Source organism: Trichechus manatus, unplaced genomic scaffold, assembly GCF_000243295.1.
Source record: "Trichechus manatus latirostris isolate Lorelei unplaced genomic scaffold, TriManLat1.0 scaffold00039, whole genome shotgun sequence".
NCBI lineage: Eukaryota > Metazoa > Chordata > Mammalia > Sirenia > Trichechidae > Trichechus > Trichechus manatus.
In genome coordinates, this window is record NW_004443975.1 from 8,643,500 (window position 1) to 8,666,818 (window position 23,319).

Genomic DNA, 23,319 nt, shown 5'->3' on the forward strand with positions numbered 1-23,319 from the left:
TTTCTTGCCTTATTGCTCTAGCTAGAACTTCCAGCACAATGTTAAATAGGAGTGGTGATAAAGGGCATCCTTGTCTTGTTCCTGAAACAGGTACAATTTTTGATGGTGCAATTTTGACTTATGTGGTTGGAATAAAAGGAAATAATTTGAATGCAAGTACGGTAACAAGAAAAGGTTGTTGATTGTGTAATAAAAATTGGAAGGTTGCTAACGTGCTTCTGGCAGTAAGTAGCTGAAAATCCAATGTAAACTGGTTTAAATAAGGAAATTTTTACTGGCTTACTTACTAAGACCAGCGATGTGGTGCTTAATAAGGATCAGCATGAATTCAATCCCCAAAATGTGGAGATTGCTCCACTCCTCACATTTCCCACTTCTCCATGTTCGTCACCAGCCACTCCCGTGGAGTTCTGTCTCTGTGACCCTAGCCACCAGGAGCTAGGTCAGAGCTCAGAAGTTAAAAGGACACAATCCTTCACTCTACCAAATAGGCAGACACCAGCCAAAAAGTCCGGAGAGTCCACATGACACCCCAGACTTCTGACTTGCTGGCCACAAGTTTGGGGCTGATTTCCCACTACCCCTTTAGGATGCCAGCTGCAAGTTTGGGAGTCTACATGCCCCCCTTACTTTCAGACCTGTTGTTTTCTGCTACCCCTTTGGGTTTGATAATTTGCTGGAGTGACTCACAGAATTCATGGAGAGTATACCACACCACACTTACAACTACAGATTTATTATAGCTACAAAGAATACAAAGGAATAGACATAGAGGGCGAGGTCTGAGAAGGTTACCAACATACAGCTTCCAAGGGGCGTACTACTACTCTCCTGAGAGCAGATGATCTTGTCAACCAGGAAGCTGTCTGAGCCTTAAGATTGCAGGCTTTTATTGGCCAATCTTGCATGATAGGCTAAATCATGCCTTCTGAGGCTAGTTGCTGTCAGCCTCATGGGTGAGACTTTTCTGGTCTGGCCAGCCACCAACTCACCAGTACAGATTCTCAGGTGTGGCCTGGAAGTCCCAAACCAAGACATCCTACTTGCTCCAAGGGTCGTTTCTCCAGAGCAAGGACAAAGACCACCTTACTTAGGTAAGACTAGGTTCTTACGCCATACGGGATAAGCTTCTCAGTTGGTTGATCAGCAGTGTCATCAGACATCCAGGTTCTTTTATTCTCACAACTGCCATAGTGTAAGCTTCTTTCCTAATGCCATTTTCCCTTAAGGTTATAGGATGGCAACTGGAGCAACATGTTTCCTAGTTCAGGTGGGAGGAGAGAGAGAGAGAAGTGGTTTCCTATAGCCCTCTCAAGAGGAACAAGACATTTCCTTTCACAGAAGCACGCAGACAATCTCCCCTTTGGTCTTAATGGCCAGAATTAGGCCTCGTATCTATTCCCAAACCAATCATTGCATTGGTGGAGATGAAATTATTGAAGTACACGGACTGTGTGAGGGAAGTATAGATATCTTAAAAAAATTACAGTTCTATTTAGGTAGGGGAAAATGGATTCTGGGTAAACCACAAGCAGTCTCCACCACAGTTGGCGTTGTGGTTTATAATTTATTAACAAAATTTTTTAAAGGAATTATTGGTGCTACAGTGAAGTTTTATGGTATTCTTTGCCTTTTCCTAACCAACTCTGTATAATGCCTTTCTAGTATGTGCTTTTGATTTAGGGATTCTGGGTCAGTGTTACTGTGTGGAAGAGAGAAAAAGATGCATTATAGATATCTATAATTAAATTTTAATTTTAATATAGCAGAAGGTCATTAAAATTATATACCTTTGTCATTCCTGCCACCCTTGGTTGATTTAGCCCTCCTCAGAATGCCCATAAAATTTACTGTTTATAGTGCTCATTCGGCAACCAATATGAATCGTCTTGGATTATTAGTTATCTTTTTATGTATGTCACACCAAGGATCATCTCACTGTATCCCTAGTACAAATAAATTCCAGTATATATTTATTGTTAGTGATATCCGGAGAAGGTGTGGTTAGGAGAAGGTCTGTTTAGAATCAATAAACATTTATTGTGCACAATAAATATTATGTGCATAATGGAGTGTGGGAACAATAAAGATGAACAACATGTGGTTCCCGCCCTCAAGGAATTACACAGAATGTAAGTACAATGAAGGAGGCAGATGAGAAAGATTACCTTTGCTGAGGGGAGTGGGCAGTAGAAAGGGTCAATCATGGAGGTGACATTTGAACTGATACTTAAGAAGGTAGTGTTTTATGAAATTGAGCTAGGAAGAGGGCATTTTAGATGGATGGGAACAGTGGAAATTAGTGTGGAGACAAGAAAACTAAAAGGCATGTGCTTGGAGCAGAGTACTTGGTGGGAGGCGGAATGGGAGGGTAGTGGGACATAAGGTTAGAATGGTGGGTTCTGTCCTGATTTCAGAAGACTTACTACATAATTTGAATTTGACTGTGTAAAGTGGGAGGCCATTGAATATATATTTGTTTTTAAAGCAAGGAGACTCGGAGATTGCTTTCCTTCAAGACAGAAGTAGCCTTAAAATGTGTAGTCTTTTGCTACAACAGAATGTGGAGTACACTCATTTATTCATTTAAATGAGTATTTGTTGCGTATCTCCTATGCACTAACTTTCAGTTTCTGGAGATGAATAACAATGAAGAGTACAGGCAGGGTCTCTGCTGTCATGGAGCTTCACATGGAGGATGACATGACAGAGTGATTTGGGTGGTAATTTAGATTGGGTCGGCAGGGAAGGCCTCTCTGAGGAGGTGATGTTTCAGTTGACATGTAAAATTTTGATGAGAAGGCATGTGAAGATTTTGGGGCAGATTAATCAGACAGAGGGAACAATTAGTGCAGGGTCCCTAAGGTGGAAACAGAGGAACAGAAAGAAGACCACTGTGGCTGAAGTGGAGTGAGTGAAGGGAAGAGTGTTAGGGTATGAGGTCCCTCCTGGAAAGGAGTTTGTGTTTTGTTTTAAGGGAAGCCATTCCTCTGAGAGAGTAGTGACATTATCAGCATATATGTCTTAAAAGGGTGACTTGGGTTGCCCTATGAATAGATTCATGGGGAGCAAGAGTAGAAGGAGGGAGGCCAGTTAGGACTTTCGCAGCAGTGCAAGTGAGAAGTTGTTGTGCCTTGAACTAGGGTAGCAGTGTTTGTGATATGTTTTACAGGTAGAACTCATAGGACTTGCAGGTAGATTAGCTGTTCGCACTGAAGGAAAGGGTAGAATCAAGAATGGAGCCCGTGTTTTTGGCCAGAGCAGCTGCTGAATGACAACAGCAGATATTTATTGAGGATTAATATTTATTGAGTATTTACTTGTGCCAGGCAGTGTACTGAGCACTTAATGATGAAGGTGAAACACTACAGCCTTCAGTATGGATTACACCTTAACATAAAGAAAAAAAAATTCTCATAGCTGGACGAATAAATAGATCATGGTAAGCAGAGAAAATATTGAAGTTGTCAAGGATTTCGTTTTACTTGGATCCACAACACCCATGGAAGCAGTGGTCAAGAAATCAAATGACATATTGCATTAGGCAAATCTACTGCAAAAGACCTCTTTAAAGTGTTGAAAAGCAAAGATGTCACTTTGAGGACTAAGGTGCGCCTGACCCAAGCCATGGTATTTTCAATTGCCTGATCTGCATCCAAAAGCTGGACAATGAATAAGGAAGACCGAAGAAGAATTGATGCCTTTAAATTATGGTGTTGGTGAAGAGTATTGAATATACTGGGGACTGCCAAAAGAACAAACAAATCTATCTTGGAAGAAGTGCAGCCAGAATTCTCCTTAGAAGAGAGGATGGTGAGTCTTTGTCTCCTGTACTTTGGACATGTAGTCAGGAAGGACCAGTCCCTGGAGAAGGACATCATGCTTGGTAAAGTAGAGTGTCAGCGAAAAAGTCTTCCTTGGTGATGGTGGGATCTTCTCCTTCCTACCTCTGGGATGGCTCATTTCAAGCCCAGCGGGATGGCAAAACTGACCAATCCCTTTGGTGGGCCACAATTACCCTATCACACAGTCCTGCCCAATCACTTGGGTGGGAGTTACAAGACCATGGCTAGAAAGGCCACACAAAAGTGATCCATCACACCACAGTACCTAATGATAGGCCCCAGAGTATATGATGCAAACACTGATAGAATTGAAGAGGGAAATAGAAAATTCGACAATAATAGTTGGGAGACTCCAATACATCATTTTCAATAATGGATAGAACATCCAGACAAAAGATCAATAAGGAAATAGAGGACATGGACACCACTATAAACAAACAGAGACCTGGTGGCGCAGTGGTTAAGTGTTCAGCTGCTAACCAAAATGTCAGCAATTTGAATCCACCAGCTGCTCCTTGGAAACCCTATGGGTCAGTTCTACTCTGTCGTATAGGGTCGCTAAGAGTTGGAATTGACTCGACGGCAGTGGTTTTTTTTTTTTTTTAAATAAACCAACTAGATCTAGCAGAGATATATATAGAACACTCAGCCAACCACAGCAAATACACATTCTTCTCTCATGCACATGGATCATTCTCCAGGATATACCATATATTTGATCATAAAACAAGCTTGCTAGGTTAATGCTTTTCTGCATAATATGAAATAGTAATATTTATATTAAGTCTTAATAAATTTAAAAAAGATTGAATTCATACAAAGTGTCTTCTTTGACCGCAATGGAATGAAACTGGAAATCAATAACAGAAGAAAAATTGGAAATCATATGAACATGTGGAAATTAAACAACACACTATTTAACAACCAATAAGTCAAAGAAGAAATCACAAGGGGAATTAGAAAATACTTAAGAGATGAATGAAAATGAAAGCACAGCATAACAAAACTTATGGGATGCAGCAAAGGCAGTACGCAGAGGGAAATTTATAGTGGTAAACCTCTACATTATAAAAGAGGAAAGATCTCAAATCAATAACCTAACTTTACACCTTGAGAAAAAGAATAGCAAACTGAGCTCAAAGATACCAGAAAGAAGGAAATAATAAAGATTTAGAGTGGAAATAAATGAAGTATAGAATAGAAAAACAGAAGAGAGAATTAATGAACCCCAAATTTGGTTCTTTGGAAGGATCAGTAAAATTAAGAAACCTTTAACTGGACTGACAAGGAAAAAAGAGAAGACACAAATATCTAAAATCAGAAATGAAAATGTGGACATTACTACTGACTCTACCAAAAGAAAAAGGATTATAAGAAAGTACTATAAATAACTGTATTCCAACAAATTAGATAACCTAGATGAAATGAACAAATGCCTAGAAACACACAAAGATCTAAACTGACTCAAGAAGAATTAGAAAATCTCAACAGACCTATAGCAAGTCAAGAAATTAGTAATCAAAAACCTCCCAACAAAGAAAAATCTGGGACCAGATGGCTTTACTGGTATATTCCACCAAACATTTAAAGAAGTATTAATGCTAATTCTTCTCCAAACTCTTCCAAAAAATAGAAGAGGAAGGAACACTTTCTCTTTGTCTGAGGTCAACATTGCCCAGATACCAAAGCTAGATAAAGACACCAATCTCCCTTAATAAATATAGATGCAAGAATCCTCAACAAAATACTAGCAAATCAAATCCGACACCATATTTAAAGCACCGAATGCCACGACCATGTGGGATTCATTCCAGGAGTGCAAAGGTGGTTCAACATAAGAAAATCAATCTATAGTACAACACATTAATAGGGCAAAGGAAAAAAAAAACCCCACATGATCATCTCACTTGATGCAGAAAATCCATTGACAAAATCTAGCACCTTTTCGTGATAAAAACACTCAGCAAACTAGTAACAGAAGGGAAATTCCTCAATCTGATAAAGGGCATTTACAAGAAACCCACAGTTAACATTATACTTAATTGGTAAGTACTGAAACCTTTCCCCTTAAGATCAAGAACAAGATAAGGATACTTGCTTTACCACTACAGTTTAACATTTTACTAGGAGTTCTAGCCAAAGCATTAAGGCAAGAAAAAGAAAAGGCATCCATATTGGACAGTAAGAGATAAAACTATCTCTGTTTACAGATGACATGATCCTATATATAGAAAATCCCAAAGAATCCTACAAGAAAGCTACTAGAACTAATAAATTTAGCAAAGTTGTAGGTTACAAGATCAGCACACAAATATCAATTGTGTTTCTGTACACCAACAATGAGCAAGCTGAAAAGGTAATTAAGAGAATCTTGTTTACAAAAGCATCTAAAAAAATAAAATACCTAGCAATAAATTTAACCAGGGAAGTGACTTGTACATTGAAAACTATTAAACATTGCTGAAAGAAATTAAAGATATAAATAAATGTAAAGACATCTTGTGTTTTTGGATTGAAGACTTAATATTGTTAAGATATCAATACTACCCAAAGTGATCTACACATTCAACACAATGCCTATCAAAATTCCAACACCGTTTTGTGCAGAAATCTAAAAGCTAATTCTTAGATTCATATAGAATTGCAAGGAGCCCAAAGTTGCCAGAATAGTCTTGAAAAAAAAAAACGAAGTAGGAGGACTCAATTTCCAAACATACTATGAAGCTATAGTAATCAAAACAGTGTGGTACTGGTATATGGGTAGACATATAGACCAATGGAATAGAATTGAGAATCTAGAAATAAACCCATACATCTATGGACAATTAATTTCCAACAAGAGGACTAAATATTTTAATGGGGCAAGGAATAGTTTCGTCAAAAAATGATGCTGAGACACTGCAAACTGTACATGCAAGAGAATCAACTTGAACCCCTTCCTCACGCCATATAAGAAAATTAATTCAAAATAGATCCGTGACCTAAATATAAGAACCAAAATAATAAAACCCCAAGACAAAAACATGAGATAAAGCTTTAAGACTTTGCTTTTGACATGAATTCTTAGATATGACATGAAAAACATGAGCATCAAAAGAAAAAAATATAAATTGGACTTCATCAAATTTAAAAAACTGCAATGAAGGACTTCATCAAGAAAGTGAAGAGATAGCCTACAGAATGGGAGAAAATATTTGGTAACCGTATATCTGATAAACGTTTAATATCCACAGTAAAGAACTCTACGGTTAAACAACAGAAGGACAAACACCCCAATTAAAAAATAGGCAAAGGACTTGAATAGACATTTCTCCAAAGAAGATATACAAATGGCCAACAAGCACATGAAAAGATGCTCAAAATCATTAGTCATTAGGGAAATGCACATCATAACAACAAGGAGGTATCACTTCACCCCCAGTAGGATGGCTGTTTTTAAAAAAATGGAAAATAACAAGTGCTGGCAAGGATGTAGAGAAATTGGAACCCTCATCCATTCCTGGCAGGAATGTAAAATGGTGCAGCCCTGTGGAAAATAGTGGTTCCTCAAAAAGTTAAGCATAGAATTTCCATATAACCCAGCAATTTTACTCCTAGATATATATCCAAAAGATTTGAAAGCCTGGACTAAAACAGATACTTGCATACCAATATTCATTGCGCCATTCTTTACCATTGTGAAAAGATGGAAATAACCCAGGTGTCCATCAAGAGATGAATGGATAAACAAAATATGGTATATACATATGTAATAGAATATTATTCAGCCATAAAGAGAAATGAAGTTCTGATACATGTTACAACATGGATGAACCTTGAAAACATTATGTTGAGTGAAATAAGTCAGACATAAAAGGACAAGTATTGTATGATTTCATTTATATGAAATATCTAAAAAAGACAAATAAATAGAGAAAAGTCTGTATTAAAAGTCTGTTAGTGGTTATTCGGGGCAGGAGGGAGGAGGGAATGGGATGTTATTGCTTAAGAGATGCTGAGTTTCTGTTTGGAGTGATGAAAAAATTTTTAACTTAGATAGTGGTGATGGTTGCATACCATGGTAAACGTAATTAATGTCACTGAATTGTACACTTATAATTTGTCAATATGACAAATTTTTTTTGTTACGTTCATTTTACCACAATTAAAAAAAAAGAAGGGGCTCTTACCTTGGGGTGCGCATCTAAATAATGAGTGAGTTTTTCATAATAAACATGATTTAGAACAAATTTTCAGAGATTGTAATTCAATAAACCTGAGTCAGAGGCCAGGGTAAGTTAATTTTTAATGTTGATTTTAGTGTGTGTTTCTGATTAAAAATCATTGTTCCAGACTAGAGAATGTCGGCTTAATCTTGAACTAATAGTTTTGGACCCTCCATTAAGAAAACTGTGTAGACTGTTTTGCTCCTTGTTTTCTACAAGCAGTCAGAAGAGTTCTGTCATGTTCAGCCACCTGTCTGGCTGGGTAGACTGGTGTCTTAGTTATGTAAAACCAAAAAAACCCGTTGCTATCGAGTCGATTCTGACTCCTAGCGACCCTATAGGACAGAGTAGAACTGCCCCCTAGGGTTTCCAAGGAGCGGCTGGTGGGTTCGAATTGCCAACCTTTTGGTTAGCGGCCGAGCTCTTAACTACTGTAGTTATCTAGTGCTACTATAACAGAAATACCACAAGTGGATGGCTTTAACCAGCAGAAATTTATTTTCTCAGTTAAGGAGGCTAGAAGTTTGAATTGAGGGTGCCAGCTCTAGGAGAAGGCTTTCTCTCTTCATTACCTCTGAAGGAAGGTCCTTGTCACTTCTGAGCTTTTGCTCCTTGGCAGTCTTCATGTGGCATCTTGGCTTTTTTCTTACCCTATCTCTGCTTACTTGCTTGTCTTGTAAGAAGTACAGCCAGAATGCTCTTAGAAGCAAGGATGGCGAGACTCCGTCTCACATACTTTGGACATGTTATCAGGAGGGACCAGTCCTTGGAGAAGGATATCATGCTTGGTAAAGTGGAGGGTCAGCAAAAAAGAGGAAGACCCTCAATGAGAAGAATTGACACAGTGGCTGCAACAATGGGGTCAAGGATAACAATGATTGTGAGGATAGTGCAGGACTGGGCAGTGTTTCGTTCTGTTGCGTGTAGGGTCGCTGTGAGTTGGAACCAGCTGACTTGAGGGCACCTAACAACAGTGACAACAACAGCATCAACATAACAAAGAGAACACCACTGCCAAACATCCACAGATGTAAGGGTAAGCTTTCCAGCATATCTTTTGGAGGGGGGTGCTCTGCTACTAACCGAAAGATTGGAGGTTTGTGTCCACCAGAGGCTCCAACGGGTATCTACTTTGAAAAAATCAGCCATTCAAAACCCTACAGAGTACAGTTCTACTCTGACACACATGGGGTCGCCATGAGTCAGAATTGACTCTGTGGCAACTGGTGGTATTACTAATCTGTACTTGAAATTTCATGCATTTATTATTCATTCAGCACATATTTGTTGAATAACCTACAGTCGTCACACACTGTATTGAATGTCCTCGTGGAGCTTACAGTCTAGTGGGGGGAGGAACATTAAAGAGTCAGTCAGTTCTGCTATAAAGTGACATGTGTTCCTAAAAATCGCTGTGCTGTGCAGAATTGTGTAATAAAAATCATAGAGCTTATGAGAAAAGTAGGGTTAGGAGTATAACACTCAAAAACTTCATCAGTGACACATTTGAACAACAACAAAAGAACCTAATAGAAATTGTAGCATAGTTTTACATATGTTTAATGTTTAGGAAATACATAAATAATACAGTAAACATGGCACTTTACCTTGGAAAAGACCTGAAGCGTACATGTGGAAGTGGGCATAAACAGTGGGTTATAGCTTGTGAGTTATTGTGAAGTGTAGGAAGGAGGGTTATCTGAAATCCCTGAGTGGAAAGCTCTGACACCAGATGCACACTGTGGCTCATAACACACATGGTGAACCGATGTAGCTGGCAGATGTTGGAGTTGCGTGCGTGTGTGGCTTTTGTTTCTTCTTAGATGGGCCCTGTTCAACTTCATCTGTGTTCACGTAGTATTTCTTGTGGCTGAAATCGTGCATAAGCAAATGGGAAATTTGTGTTCTGCCCAAATTATTCCCTGATATATCAGTTATTTTGGAACAAGTTTGTTTTCAAAACAGGTTTTATAGCAGACTGACTGTACATCAGTAGTTATTTAATTGCAGCTGTGATAAATATAGAAATATACTTAATCTTTCATTATTTGCAAAGTTTTGTGATTTAGAGCTGTTCTCTGTGTGAATAAATTTAAGAACCACTAGCAAAAAGTGAGATGGAGCTGTGCCTTTATGCTGTTTGTATTTTACCTATTCCAAAGCAAATGTTATTACTATTTTAAGTCCTTTTTTTTAATTGTTAGTTATCTGTGTTAAAAAAATAACTATGATATATTAAGTAAGATCTTAGAGAAGTGCAAGCAATACAAGAGCAACTATTATTGCTGCACTATGTGCTAGATAAATTGTTACCCTTTCCACTCAGCTGTCATCAGAATTCTCACATCACACATGTATAATTTTAAACACTGGGAGTGAATCTGCTATCATCTGTACATATATTTTAGGGTGCTATGTAAACAACTATTTAATTTTAGTTTAAACTCCTGAGAAGTAATCAAATCACATTTTAACAATGCTGAATATAGGAACCATAAAATAATTTTCAAATATTGGCTTCCTAGGTAATATTTACTTATTCACTCTAAAACTTTTTCTTGACTGGCTATTACGGTTTTACCTAGAACCAGGTGGGTTCTCTCCCTCCTTTTTTTTTTTTTTCTTTTTCTTTTTTAACTTAAGGAAAATGCCCCTGCCAGGGCTATTTATGAGTTCCTGGCAGGGCCAGAGCAGAAATCAGGTCTTCTGAGTTTCTGAGCAGTGCTCATCTCACTCTTCTGCCCTGCCTTAGGCTTTGTCCTCAAACTCTAAATTGTCTTGAGTTGGAGCACTTGCAAAAGCTGTAGTTTTGGGTAGTGGGTGACGGGTGCTCAGAGACAGTAATTGCTGCGTGGTGCTCAGAGGGCCTCCAGGTCCAACTACTCAGTATAGGCACTAGCCACAGGAGACTCGCCAGCTGGAGATGGGCAAACCTGGGGCTCTAGGATGCTGCTAGGGGCCCTAGAAGAGCTGCTTCTGAGGGCCTTGTGTCTCCTGGACCATAGGATCCAAGACAAGAGCACTCATAGCAACAGCCCTTGACTGGCTGCCTCTGTCCCTTAAGCTTAGGGAACTGGGGCCTGGTAATATCCTTAAGAGCTGTGTTCTGAGAAGCCCTAGATTTCCCCAGGCATGCTTGGAGTGGGAAGTGGGAATAAAAAGAGACACCAGGTGGGTAGGGCTCTGAACCTATTCCCACCTCCACTTAGTTCTGGGTAAAACGAGAAGAGCCAGTTAGCAAAAAGAGTTCTAATGAGAGAATGTGGTGAGGGGGTAGGTAGGCAACAGGCTATGGAACAGACCGCAAAGATACTGATGGAGCCTTGGCTACCAGTAGTAACAGATCTGTCTTAGGGAATTTCAAAGGTAGTTCTGGCCCTGAGAGGCAGTTCTGACCACTGGAGTTGCTGTGCTGGGACTACTGGTTGGCAAGCTCTTCATAGGGTGAGAAGAAGCAGGGAGGAGGGCTAGGAAAATAATCCCCCTCCCAAGCCAAAACAATCCTCCTCATATACTGTAGATGGTCTCTGTTGGAAAACAAAGCCTTCAGGAAGGAGTCTGTTCTTAAGGTATCATCAGCTACTTACACCAGAGTTAATTAATTAAAATCAGATTAAAATTTTTTAAATTAATACATAAATCAACATTTTCATTTTTAAAAGGTCTACCAAAGCCGAAGAGTTACTCTGGTGCACACTGGACAGTCTGTACCCATGGGTGCAGGGAATCTCCCCAAGGGCTGTGTGGTACATATATAACTTTAAGGGAGTCAATTTCCAGATCCTCAATTTCCATAAGTACTCTTTTCTAAAATCCATCTGTTTGAGAACACTGTGAAGTCTGTTGATTCTCTTTTTTCACTCCCATTTCACAAGTGCCCTTCTCCCACTTTATAAGATAAAGGCATATTTCTTACCCATCTCAAATCTTTCTATGGTGCATTGCTTTGGACTGTGAAAATCTCCTGGGTGCAAAACAAAAGGGACTATTTGAGAATGCGTAGCTCTCGAGGGAGGGCAAAACAAATAGAAGTTTTATAAAAAGTATTGAAGCAGGTACTTTTGTTTCACCAGCTTACAAACTAATGGCAAACCTCTATCATTCTGAAAACTCTGAAACAGACTGGTTGATACTAGGTTATGTAATAATACATTCATTTGAATTAAAATTTGAAGTCAGAGAATGAAAAGAGAAGCCATAGACTGGGAGAAAATGTTTGCAAAACACCTGACAAAGGACTTGTGTTCAAAATATACAAAGAACTCTTACAGTTCAAGAAGAAACAACCCAGTTACAAAATGGGCAAAAGATCTGAACAGATATCTCACCAAAGAAGATATACAGATGGCAGATAAGCATATGAAAAAATGCTCAACATAGTATGTCAGTAAAAACCAAACCAAACCCGTAGTCATTGAGTCAGTTCCAACTAATAGCAACCCTACAGGACAGAGAACTGCCCCATAGGGTTTCCAAGGAGCGACTGGTGGATTGAAACTGCTGACCTTTTGGTTAGCAGCCTGAGCTCTTAACCACTGCACCACCAGGGCTCCCGTATGTCATTAGGGATTTGCAAATTAAAACAACAATGAGGTACCACTACACACCTAGTGTTGTTGTTAGCTGCCTTCTAGTTGGCCCCTGACTCGTGTACAGTGAAATGGAACTTTACTCAATCCTGCACCATCCCTGTGATTGATTGTGGACAGGACCGTGTAATCCATAGGGTTTTCATTGGCTGATTTTTGGAAGTTGATCACCAGACCTTTCTTCCTGTTGTGTCTTAGTTTGAAGCTCTGCTGAAGCCTGATCTGCATCATAGCAACATGCAGGCCTCCACTGACAGATGGGTGGTGGCTGTGCATGAGATGCATTGGCCAGGAATTGAACCCAGGTCTCCTGCATGAAAAGTGAGAATTCTATTACTGAACCACCAGTGTCCTCACACATCTACTAGAATGGTTAAAATCCAAAACACTGACAACACCAAATGCTGGCAAGGATGTGGAGCAACAGGAACTTTCATTCACCACCGATGAGAATGCAAAAATAGTACAGCCACTTTGAAAAACAGTTGGGCAGTTACTTACAAAGCTAAATTTAAACTTCCCATATGCTCCAGCAGTTGTACTCCTAGGTATTTACCCAGGTGAGTTGAGAACTTAAATCCACACAAAAACCTGCACGTGAATGTTTATAGCAGCTTTATTTATAATTGCCAAAAATTGGAAACAACCAAGATGTCTTTCAGTAGGCGAATGGATAAACAAACTGTAGTATATCCACACAATGGAGTATTATTTAGTGATAAAAAGAAATGAGTTATTAAGCTGTGGAAGGACATGGAGGACCCATAAATACATCTTGCTGAGTGAAAGAAGCCAGTATGAAAAAAACTACATACCGTATGATTCCAACAATATGACATTCTGGAAAATGCAAAACTGTAGAGACAGTGAATAGATTAGTGGTTGCCAGGGGGTGGGAGGAGGGATGACTATGTGGAACACAGGACATTTTTAGTGCAGTGAAACTATTCTGTATGATACTGTAATGGTGGGCACATGACATGCATTTGTCAAGACCCATAGGACTGTATGACACAAACAGTGAACCCTAATATAAATTATGGACTTTAGTTAATGATAATGTATCAATATTGGTTTATCACTTGTAACAACAATACAACAAGAATGCGAGATGTCAATAATAGGAGAACTGTTATGGGGGAGGGAGCATATGGAAACACTGTACTTTCTGCATAATTTTTATGGAAACCTAAAACTGCTCTAAAAAGTAAAGCTTATTAAAAAAAATAGAAATATTTTTTTTCAGACTTCTAACAGAAAGTAAGTTTTATTTTTGCTGACAGGATTGACAGTGAGGACTGGCTTTGCCAATTAGACTATATGGTGGACATTTTCCATAAATTTCAGGTTTTGATGGAATTCTATTTAAAGCATATGTGCAGTATGGAATACATTGAAAATTACATCATTTAGAACCACTTAAACCTATAATTAAACATTTTAGCTATAATTTAAAAGTGTTCAGGGAAAAACTTTTTTTTTTCCCAAAACCTTTGTAGAGATAGTATGTGAACAAAAAATATCATGACCACATTGCTAGAGTGTAGTGTTGAGTCTTTATAGTCTTTAGAGTAATCTGAGGGGCCCAACTTTGATTCTTGTCTATGTCAATATTGGCTTTAGAAGTTAACTTAAAAAGTGCTTAAGAGTTTTATCCAGTGTATCTATTACTAGTTTACTAAGATATTTTTAGTTTTCTTGTCATTTTCATGTGAATTGGTATTGAATTTTATCAATTTTTTGCATTTGTTGAGATGATCATATGATTATTCATCTTTATTCCATTAATCTGGTGATTAACATTGCTTTAATTTTTTTTATTGTGGTGAAATATATAAAATGTGCCATTTCAGCCATTTTTACACTTGCAGTTCAGTGACATTAATGACATTCGTTATGTTGTACAACCATTACCACTACCTATTTCTAGTTTTTTTTTTTTTCCCCATCATCCGTAAGAGAAACTCCATACCCCTTAAGCAGTAACTCCCTCTTCTCTCCTCCCATGCACACCTGGTAACCACTAGTAAACGTTGGTCTCTGTGCATTTGCCTGTTCTAATATTTCATATGAGGGATCATAAAACATTTGTTCAGTATTTGTAAATGTGTCATGTGTTTTTCAAAATAATATTTCCTCTGCAATTGTTGTATTCAATATGTGTCTGTTAGATTCTGCTTGTTATTTAGGTTGCTTAAATTTTATCTGCTTCATCTATCAATTACTGAGCGATGTCTATTAAAATTAACTACCTTGATGGGGGATTTGTCAAATTTTCCATGTAATTTTGTCAGTTTTTGCCCATTATATTCTTTGAGCCTAGATCAATTAGATGAAACAAGTGTAAAATTATATTTTCCTGAATAATTTTGTGTTTTATGTAATAGCAGTCATTATCTGTGGTGAGGATTTTTACCTTAAAGTTTCCTTTTTGCCCTCTTATTAATATAAATAATGTAGCTCTATTTTGGTTATTATTTGTCTGGTTTATCTTTTTTCCATCCTTTTGTTTTCCTTCTTTTTTATTCCTTATTTTTGGTTGTGTTTTGAAATGGCATATAACTAGATTTTTCTCCCCCAGTGTGAAATCTTTGCATTTTAGCTGGAGTTTGTAGGTCATTTATATTTATTGTAAATACAGATTTGGATTTATTTCTACCATTTTTGTTTCTATTTTTTAAACCTTATTTCTACATATTTTTTTCCTTATGGCCTCAGTATTTTTTAGATTAATCAGTGTATTTTCCTGATACAGTTTTCCCCTTTATTTGTTTGGAAGACATACATTCCATTTCTGTTCCTTCAGTGGTTACTTGATTGAAACTTTCATATGTAACTTATCAGAGTCTAAAGTTAATGATTATCTTTTATGCTTCTACCAATGATCCTCTCCAGTGATACCTAGTCTCTCTTTTTAATTGGGAGAGAGAGTCTGATTGGGATAGCTTGGGTCAGGTGTCTACTTCCGGATCATAACTATTGTAAGGTGTGTGTGGGAGGGGAATTTTAGCAGAAATATGGTCACTGTGTTCCTCTTCTCCCTTATATCCCTCCTCAAACCCTGAACCATACCTTGGAGACTTTATGAGCTTGGCAACTGTTTCAGGAGGTATCTACTACAAAATTGATACAGATCCAAATATATCTAATTTCATATATTCCTGTAATGGTCTTTATCACACATTCACAGACTGGGGAAATACATATACATATTTTTTGGTGTATGTGAATATCTGAAAAGTGTCAAAGCAAGTCCCCCTTTTTTCCCCCCCTCACTAGTCATCTTTGTGGCTGTGCTGTTCCAGAAGCGTCTGGTCATTTGTGTCTTTTTCTTTGTTTCTTCCTTTCTTTTCCATTAGTGCTTACCTGTGTGAGAATTCTTAGAAACTTTGAAGAGTCATCACTGTTCCACAGTGAGAATGAACCATACCTGCAACAGCTAAACCTGTTGCTGTCGAGTCAATTCCCACTGATAGCAACCCTATAGGACAGAGTAGAACTGCCCCATAGGGTTTCCAAGGTGGGTTCGAACTGCTGACCTTTTGGTTAGCAGCCGAGCTCTTTTAACCAGTGTGCCACCAGGACTCCAGAATGCCCTTACATTTAATAGAGGTTCAGGACCATGGACAGATGTGTATATGACACCTGTCTCAGTCTCACATCCAAACGTTTTAGCAGGGTAAAACGTTCTTCAGAAGTTTCCACTGGTCATCATTCTTTTCATTTTAAGTTGACTGCATCCCCATTTCTATGAATCACCTTGCGGCCAGATCTTGCCTCTTTGAGGTTTTCATCTCATCTACTTATAAAATATTTTCTTGCAAGTACCTTTGAGTTAGTAAATACTTTAGCCCCCATAAAGAAACTGAGGATTACATAGCTTAAGTAACTCATCCAAAGTCACACAGATATTCAGTGACAAAGCCAGGTTTTGAATTTAAGCTTTTCTGACTGTAAAAGCCAGATCTCTTAATTACTTGATACACTTGATTTATAGGTCTTTAATGTGTGTTTTTATTAATCAATTTATTTCTTTTTAAAAATTATCTACACATGGGCCCAATTTTCTGTTATAGTGCTCTTTTTTCCTAATACATTGCAAGAGCTTTTGAATTTTAAGGTAACAGCCCTTTGACCATCATAGACTACAGATATTTTTCATGTTTGTCATTTATCTTTCTTTTAAACTTAGAGTGTTTTTAAAAATGTAGCTTTTATCGCTTCTCGGCCTTTTGGCTAAGATCATGTGTAGTATCTGTTCTTATCAGTTTAAAAATGTAGCTTTTTTATTTAGTTAAATGTTTCTATCTTTAGGATTTTTGCTCCCCCCTCATTTTTATTTATTTGTACTAATAACTTTCTTATAATCAATAACCTTAATATAATTATATTAATATACATGATACATCATTATATTGATACAGAAATCTTAAAGATAGATCTTAATTTGGAGTCTAAGGGAGAAATTACAAAAACAGATGCCCAAGAGCCAAGTACGTAACATAATTTAGAGAAGCCAGCCAGTTTTGTTTTATAATGACATCTTAGGTTTTATTCTTTTGATCTGGAAAAACTTTGCATATTAAACTCATAAAAATATTTTTTTTCACTTCCACAAAGAAATAGATTCTTTTTATTTTTTTCTGAAATATTTGATCCTTATGGTTTATCTTTTGATAAAGACGTAATACTTTTCACTTAACTCTCCTGTAAGAAAACATTGCCACCTGCCCAATAATACATGTCAGTCGGTCACTGATATCAATGGTGAAGATCGTGACCAATTAGGAACCTGCTGCCCCATCTAAGGTGGTTTGCTACTGTTGGCCCAGTGTGGCCAAGTTCCTGTTTTTCAAAAGAAGATGGAAATCTGGACTTTCATGTGAAATCACTTGCTTTAAAAATATTGACAAGTAATTGAAATGTTTTAAAAACAATTCACAGGCCAAATAAAACCTATCTGTAGGTTAAATACAGTCTGTAGCTTCCAGTTTGCAACCTCTGGTCTGCACCAACAAGTATTAACTACATTTAGAGCTATTTTCTTTGATTCTTACAGATAACTTGTAGAAAATTTGAGATTTTTTTTGCCCCTTGAAGTAGTCATTGGCCCATTATAGCTACTTTTAAAATTTTTTCTTAAAGATATTTTGAAAAATAATTTTATCATAGTAAAATATATGTAACAGAAATTTACCATTATAACCATTTTTGAGAGTATAATTTAGAGATACTAACTGCATTCACCATGTTGTACAACCATTACGACTGTCTGTTTCCAAAAGTTTTTCATCGCTCTAGGGTTTTTGCTCTTGACATCCTGCTTAGAAAAGTCCTTTCCCATCCCAAGAATATAAAAATATTCTATTTCTTCTAAAACATTTATGGTATCCATAAGCTTTTTTAAAAAAATCTGTCTATATTTAATCTGATAATTTTATAATATATTTTAATTTTGTAAACACATAACACTTAACTACTTGCCTGGTAAAGTAAGGCCCTTCATATTTCATTTTAAATGTTTTCTTTGTGATTTTCCCACTTTTATTCTTACAGATGACTTAGAGTCTTCCTCCTTCACTCTAAAAATCTAATTTGGCAGAAGTATTCCTTTAAATATATATATAAACTAAGCTGTCAAACTATTTTCTTTTCATCTTTGCCATATTTTAAACATAAAGAATAATTTAAAAACACTATAATAGTATTCTCATCAGCTGAGTGGACATAAATTTGTATAGTGTTTATATTTCTTCTTTCCTTGAGACTAATTTCCCATGAAACTATATATAAAACTTCCTATAAACCTACTGTTTATTTATACATTATGAATAATGGTGGTAACTAAGGAATTTGAAAGAAGGTTTGTGGTGAGATTAAATTGTTAATCTAGGATTGACTCAGTGACTACACAGAATGTCTCCTGTTTCTAGCATAGTGGCTGGTACTGAATAGGTACTTACTAAACAATTAAATGAATACAGTGTTAAATAAATAGTGAAGACTTTATCTTGGTGAATTTATAAGGCTCTGAGTCTAAATGGGGCAGTTCTACTCTGTCCTATAGGGTCGCCATGAGTTGAAGTCAACTCACTGGCAGCGAGTTTGGTTTTTTGGTAAGTTTAACCTTGTAGGATTGATCAGAACCAGGGTTACTAACATAGTCACTAATCTCTTTTGTAAGAGGCTAAACTGGATGAACTAGAATGCCAATTTAGCAATTTATGATAAAGAATATATCTATCAGGCGTCTTAGTCATTTGTGTCAGCCTTACCAGTGCATTTTTTTTCCCTGCAGAAAAACTATTATCATAAGTTTGTTTGGAATTGGAATAAGAGTAGTTATTTCAGTGGATTCAAGTTCTGAAAGCTCATGATAACAATGACATGTTAAGTGGACTAACATTTTTGTTTAGTTGTCAGCATACCCATGTACTTGTACATGGAACACTATTGTCTAGGTTTCTCACTAACAAGTATTCTCTGCTGATCAGTGTCCTCCTCTCAGCCACATTCTTTCTGTAGCTGTATGATTATTTGCCATCAGATCCTTCTGTGATTTAGGAGCGATTATTTAAAAACAAGGAGCCCTAGTGGCACAGTGGTTAAGAGCTCGGCTGCTAACCGAAAGATTGGCAGTTTGAATTCAACAGCCACTCCTTGGAAACCCTGTGGGACAGTTCTACTCTATTCTGTAGGGTTGCTGTAAGTTGGAATCAGCTCGACCACAATGGGTTTGTGGTTTTTTATTTAAAAACAAGGAGTCCCTGGGTGGCGCAAACGGTTAGGTGCTCACCTACTAGTCGAAAGGTTGGCAGCTCGAACCCCCCACCCAGAGGCGCCTTGTAAGAAAGGCCTGATGATCTGCCTCTGAGAGATCATAGCCTTGAAAACTCTATGGAGCAGCTCTAGTTTGCATACATGGGATTTCTTTATCTTTGGTGTTTAGCAATTTGATTATGATCTGTTTGATTATGATGTGTCTGGATATGTTTTTCTTTAGTTTTATCCTTTCTAGGTTTTATTGAGCTTCTTGAATGTGCCCTTCACCAAATTTGGGAAGTATTTAGTTATTATGTCAAATATTTTTTTCTGAACCAATCTCTGTTTTCTTTCTATGACATGATATTGTCCCACAGGTCCCTAAGACTCTGTTCTTTTTTTTTTTTTCTTTTAATCTTTTTTCTCTCTTTTGTTTGGATTGTACTAGGCTGGCACACCATAGATCCTCAATAAATGCTATTTGTTGTAATGGTCCAGGATTCTTTCTGCTATATCTTTTGCCTGGAGAATTTCCCATCAGCTAGGTATAGATGTTCACTAACTGGTATCACCTTTTATCTAATGGCATTCACGTGAATTGCATGCATGGTGGATGGAATAGACCAGGTTGTACATTTCTAAAACGATGAAGGACCAGAAGACATACCCAAAACATTAAAATATCATAATAATATTCCTTTTATCCCCACAGACCTTATAATAGATTATCTCATTTAAGAGATTATTGGATTCCCAAAGTGATTTCATTTTGTAGAATTATGTATTCTTTTATATCTATATGAGTAAATGATTAGATCAGTAGGCTGTTATTCATGGAATTATGTCATACAACAGTAAATGTGAATTCTTGGCTGAAGGAGCTATTTCCACAAAATATGTTTAATTATTATAAAAATGCATAATTAAGTATTTTTTAGTGGGAGCATATTTTATCTGATATATTGGGTTGACTAATCTTTCTTTCCTAATTTTATAGTATCCTTTTATAGACATTTTAAGTTTTACCTTCTTTATTGTGCCTCCCAGCACAACTATTATTTTGTGCTGGTTTTAAACAATTTTAGTTTTCTGTATTTTAGTCTGGTCTCTAAGTTTCCTTAAGAGTAGGGATTGTACTTTTGCCTTTTTTTTTTTTTCTTAAATTCTCCATAGAGGAGAGAAAAGGAGAGAAAAAGGAGGAATATAAAATGCCCGGATTGTTAAATGGAATGAATCTGAAAATGATGAAGCCTATTCTGATGACCTAATTAAGGAGAAGCTAGAAAAATGCCACAAACGTGTATGATTTCAGTTCATACATGCAGAGGTAACGTTACTGACTAGTGATGAACTAGTGTCATTTCCCTAGTGTCAAAATTTCCATAGAATAATATCTGTCACAGGATAGAATTGTATTTTGAGTTTGCGCTTAATATTTGTAACAGGATATGCCTGGCTGCAAGTAACAGAGATTCTAACAAACCGTGGCTTAAAATGGACCTTTATTACTAAACCAGAAGTCTGGGGGCAGGCAATCCCAGAGTTGCTTCTCTGGCTCAACGGTGTCAGAACTTTGGATTAGGAAGTCTCTGAAGTTCTCTTGTCTGTCCACTCATGATTACAGGGCAGCTCCAAAAAGAGCACATCATCATAGTAACGTCTCAAGTAGGGAGAAAGGGAGTGACTAGAAAAGGGCTTTCTCATTGGTCTTCTTTCTTATTGGGGAAAAAACCTTCCCAGAAGCCCCCAGGCCCTTTATGTTATTGATCAAAAGCAGGTTTCATACATTTGCCCAAACAGTGGGTGGGTTGTGGGGGTAGGGAAGAATGGGATTGCATAGCTGGCATATACCAATTATAATTCAACATCTTGGGCAAAACAGTTGCCACCACTGAAAAATCTGGGATCTGTTAATGAGGAAGAAGGGAAGAATAATCGTTAGGAAGGTAACGGTAATGGGTTTGTCTGCCATATACCATAATATACATTTATTTTAAAATGATTTACAAAGTAATAGGTACTGTGTTAGGTACTGGATTTATAGTAGTGAACAAAACAGACCTATTCCTCTGAATTCATGAAGAATTTTTTTCTGGTATTTTTCCATTTAAGAGATGTTGTTATTATTGGGATATTAGTTAGGCATTTTCTTGTCCACGAATATTTTTAAGTTGTAGAGCTCAATGGAACTTCTTTGGATCATCAAACTTTTTAAATACATGTTTTGCACCCTTGGAAGAAATTCGGCTTAACAATGGAATTTTGTTATTACAAATAAGTATTAGTATTTTTAGTTTCAGAGTGGAGAAATGGGGTCCCGAGAGGTAATACACCCAAGATCAAATAGATAACAAGTGGCACTAACAATTCTTATAATATGCACTAATATATATTTTTTATTTTATCGTGATAAATATATAACACCAAATTTGCCACTTTAACCATTTCTAAGTGTACAATTAGGAACATTAATTACACTCACCATGTTGTGCAGTCATCACTATCTGTTTTAAAAGGTTTTTCATCACCCCAAACAGAAACTCAGTACTCCTTAAGCAATAACTTCTCATTCCCTCTTCCCCAGAGCTGCTGGTAACCACTAATCAACTTTTGCTTCTGTGCATTTGACAGTTCTAGATGCTTCATTTAAGGGGGAGCCTAAAATATTTCTCCTTTTGTATCTGACTTACTTCATTCAGCATAATGTTCTTACAGTTCATCTATGTCATAGCATGGATCAGAAGTTCATTTGTCTTCATGGCTGAGTAATATTCCATTGCATGTGTGTACCATGTTTTGTTTATCTGTTCATCTATTGATGGACACTTGGGTTGTTTCCAGCTTTTTGCTATTGTGAACAATGCTGCAGTGAACATTGATGTACAATTATCTATTTGAGTCACTTTTTTCAAGTCTTTTGGGTATAAACCTAGGAATGGAATTGCTGGGTCATATTTTAATTCTAATTTTTTGAGGAACTGCCTTACTGTTTTCCACAGTTGTCACACCTGTTACATTCCAACTAGCAGTGGATGAGGATTCCAGTTCTCCACCTCCTCTCCAACACTTGTTATTTCTGTTTTTCTGCTAATGGCCATCCTAGTAGGTATGAAGTGGTATCTCATAGTGGTTTTGATTTGCATTTCCCTAATGACATGAATGCCTTTTCATGTCTTCTTGGCTGTTTTTTTTTTTTTGTGTGTGTGTGTGTGTATATATGTGTATATACATGTTTTTTTTTTTTCAGAAAAGTTTATTCAAGTCCTTTGCCCATTTTTTGATTGGGTTGTCTTTTTGGTTTTGAGTTGTAGGAGTTCTTTATGTATTCTGGATAGTAAACCCTTATCATATATATGGTTGCCAAATACTTTCTCCCATTCTGTAGGTTGTCTCTTTACTTTCTTGATAAAGTCCTTTAATGCACAGAAGTTTTTAATTTTGATGAAGTGCAATTTATTTTTATTTTTATTTTTGGTCATGCTTTTGGTATCATATCTAAGAATCCATTGTCAAAACCAAGGTTTTTAAGCTTATCCCTGTGTTTTATTCTAAGGGTTTTATGATTTTAGTTCTTATTTTTAGGTCATTGATCCATTTTGAGTTAATTTTTATATGTGGTGTGAGGTATGGCTCCAACTTCATTCTTTTGCACATGGAGATCCAGTTGTCCCCACCCCATTTGTTGAAGAGACTGTTCTTTTGCCATTGAATGGACTTGGCACCCTTGCAAAAAATCAGTTTTCTATAGATTTATGGTAAGCTAATAATTTTTGAATCCTTATTATGCCCCAGGTATTTTACTTATTACTTTGCATAAGTTATTTTATTTAATCCTCATTACCCTGTCAGGGAAGCAAGGATGGCGAGACTACATCTCGCATACTTTGGACATGTTATCAAGAGGGATCAGACCCTGGA

The 23,319-nt window shown here is 37.0% G+C and overlaps 1 protein-coding gene and 1 pseudogene across 5 annotated transcripts in view; both read left to right on the plus strand.

Annotated features, from left to right (window-relative positions):
• Positions 1 to 23,319, plus strand: part of CDC42BPA (CDC42 binding protein kinase alpha) — a 338,979-nt gene that overhangs the window by 21,217 nt on the left and 294,443 nt on the right. The gene's annotated exons all lie outside the window — the stretch shown is intronic.
• Positions 16,856 to 16,969, plus strand: LOC111820485 (uncharacterized; annotated as a pseudogene).